The following is a 3,711-nucleotide window of genomic DNA, read 5'->3' as shown; positions in this document are numbered from 1 at the left end:
CACATGTGCTCAATCATATATATATATATATATATATATATATATATATATATATGTTGATTTCTTTTGAGAACACTTTGAGTTTTAAGAACTCGAAAGAACTCAACGTAACATTTTTTTTTGAATTTTTTTACACATGTGATATGTAAGTGTAAGTAACGTAAAAAATTACATTATTTTTTAAACACCGAATCGACTTATTACACATGTGTAACATTTAAACTTGTGTAATCATCAAAAATCTTTATTCTTTTTTTGTGGTTAATTTTTTAATCAGATTTATTCTCAGCAACATATTAAATACCCATTTAATTGATTGTGTGGTCCATATTGAGTTCTTAAAGTTCTTATAACTATCAAGTTATCAAAAGAGTCTTCCCCTATATATGTGTGTGAGTGTGTTATGTTCATTTTTAAGTATTTAAATTATTTTTAGCATTGTCTAGTTTTTGAAAGATGGTTAACCAACGGTCTTGAAGCGCTGATAAAGATAAGCATGTGACATGACAAATCTAAAATTTTATAAAGCATCATATTTTACAATGTGTAATGGAAAAACAAACGCAAAAAAAACTTGAAACAGCTTTGAGTTTGATAACTTGTACATTATTAAGACCATCTCCAATGCAAAGAAATAAAAGAGGCCCTTAGTTGCCCTTGATGATATGGTTTATGACATGGATGAGAGAGAGATAAGAGAGAATGAAAAAAGTCCTTAGCCAAGGGCTTAAAAAGGGAGAAGGAAATGGTGTTTTGTGAGAGATGTGTGACCCACATGATAATGGCCCTTGTAAAGGAGAAGTTTTAATGTTGAATAGCTTATGTGACAATGGGTAAATGAGAAGGGCACATGGTTGCATTGCGGATGGTCTAAGCACCACTGCATTTTAAAAGAAATTCACACCGAAAAGTATGTAAATAAAATAACCACGTCATGATTATATATTTGAGTTTATGTAATACAATATATTTAAAAAGTTGCAAAAGAAGATAAAATAAAAGTTGAAAAAAAAATACTATGGCAAGTTCTGGTTGATTTAGAAAAGTTTAAAGAAATAAAGTTGGTGAAGAATAAAGTTTAAAATTTAAATGGTGAGTTAACTTTAGCTCAACCCAAACGACGCTTCTAAGAAAATTAGATTAATATGCTTCTAGATAATTATGAAATTTCAACTTGGAGTTAGTAATTCGGTAAATATATATAATGCCAGCTTCTTTGAAAACTTTGACCCTTAGAATTTTCAAAATTGAACAATATAACATCGGATTATCGTGTTAAACCATGAACCATGTTATAATTTATCTTCATTATGCAGTGCTAGCTTGGTCAACAAAAATTTATTTACTATACTGAAAAGTATTAATACTGCACAGTTGTCTATTTTTGTATGTTTGATTATTTCTTTTCTAAAAGCTACAAATATAGTTCAAAATGCTAATTTATGAAAGTAATTATTTTTCAAATCTGACACAGCGAACGGTCATTGGTGAGGAAAACAAAGGAAAAGTGAAAAAAGAGGTTGGTGGATTACGTTGAAAATTTTTTGTTGAAAACTTAAAAACTGTAAATAATAATGGATTATTTGTTTTTTTCGATATTATGTTGCCACTTGACGTTGCGTGTTGGTAATTGATAGTTTTCTCCCCAAAATGCCAACAATGTCAATATGGTTGTATACTTGTACGCAAGTTAAAACCTTTATTTTTAAAGAAAATTAGATTTTATTAATCAGACCTATTGATCATTGTCAAATAATAATTTCAACTAACAATCTAATCAATGATAATTTCAACTTTCAGTTTTGTTATCCACAACAATCCAGTCTAGCAAATAGTTAACCTCGTTAAAGTTTGTGATTTGACGTATGATGTGACGATTACAAGGCAATGGTTTATTTATTTAATGATGTGACATTAAATTAATTAATTATATTTATTTTTTATCATAATAATTATATATATAAAATATTAAAAGAAATAAAGTAAGACCCACTCACCACTAACCTGATCTTCAACCTCCATCCATCCACCATCATCTCCATCCTCTTTCACCCTCCATCAACCACTACCACGGCTTGATTAGTGCTTCAATTTGGATGTTGGAACTTCAAATTAACAAACTAAGTCGTTTATAGCATCGTTTTGAGTTAAGTTTTACATCAATCGACTCGTCTACTCCTTCCGATCAAAAGCCTTAAAAACTGAGTTTGGCATTCGGAAAAAACTTAATGCTGTTAGGTTTCTTATAATGTGGGGTCATTGAGTGTTAATATTTTAAAAATTGGGACACCAGTGGGAATAAACTAAGTTGAGATTATTATCGACCAATAACATTTAGTTGAGATTATTAAAATCCAGTTTACCTTTAGTCAACCTTAACCATACCTCTAGGCAGATTTAGAAAAGGGTCTTAGATAATTATTAAATTTCAAAATGAAGTTGCTCGGTGAATGCAATGTTTTAAATTAACCCGTATTTGATTTGGTTCACAATTGATACAACCGGTTGAACAGAAATGTACCGAAAGGGCTCACTCTGTAATTCCAAGTTAACGGCCAAGTACATACCCTATAGGCACACATAATAGTCAGGGGCATCTGGTTTGTGCAATCTAGTGAAATACAACATTCATTGGCTGATCGGATGATTAAATGACTGATTATGAATGTTAAAGTTGATTGATTTATTGTTTTTGTAAACTTGTTAGTTAAGGGCGTGTTTGGGATTTCTTATTTTCCTCTCCTTATGACTTATAATGGTTAAATAAGTTCTTTTTGGTGCTAACAAAGTGTCTGGAAACACGTAAGGTCTTTTCCATTTCTCCTTATCAACAAAGTCAAAATAAGGGTTTTCAATAAATTGGAGTTTGCTAACTTATCTCATTATAGGATTAGAATACCCATTCCACCCTTCCAAGTTTCATTCCACTCATTGCTAACTTATGTCCTTTTTGGTCATTTAAATCAATAAATTAAACCAAACACTTTTTAAAAAACAACTTATTGTCTTATATTAGTCCAAACATTTTTTTGAAAACTGCTTATTAAAATGCCATAAGACCTTTTCAACTTTTTTACCTTAAATAAGGAATCCCAAACACCCCTAAATGTATTTACCAACTTTTGCTGATGTATATAAGCATATCTCTCAAATGATCGCTAGGAAATCATTATGCGGACCTGAAGCCAAGGTTGTTGAAAGGATATAAACTTTAAGGCAAACCAAGACTAACCAAGACTATTGTTAACCATTAATGTACTTAGACCCGATGGATTTAGGATTGTTCCATTTAGCCCGCTATTAATTTGGATATCGATAAAAGCGAAGTTTGTAATGGCTATAAGGCTTATTTAACAAGACTTAAATTGTATTAAGTTTATTTGTTTATTAATGTGATCGCTAACCTCTTAGGGACCACCATCCTTTAAGACGGGGTGTGACAAATATTATTTAAGACTTTAAATCTTTATTGTTATAAACACAAGTTCTATCCTTTAAGCACAATACTTTCATTTCAAGTAATACACTAACCAAGTAGAAAACTTTAATTTGCAGAAATTAAAATTTTCATAAAGACCCATTTTAGCTCAAGAACACCTTAAGTATATAAAATAACCCTAATTCAATCTATACATACTAAACCTTTGATCATGAACGGTTATGTTTTTCTCTGGTTCCAATTAAACAAGTACAACCAACGTTTTAAAAATC

The sequence above is a fragment of the Bidens hawaiensis genome, unplaced genomic scaffold (genome assembly GCF_021521415.1).
Source record: "Bidens hawaiensis isolate Kalapana, Puna unplaced genomic scaffold, B.hawaiensis_p1.1 tig00002273_1, whole genome shotgun sequence".
Lineage (NCBI taxonomy): Eukaryota > Viridiplantae > Streptophyta > Magnoliopsida > Asterales > Asteraceae > Bidens > Bidens hawaiensis.
This window is presented reverse-complemented; position numbering follows the sequence as displayed.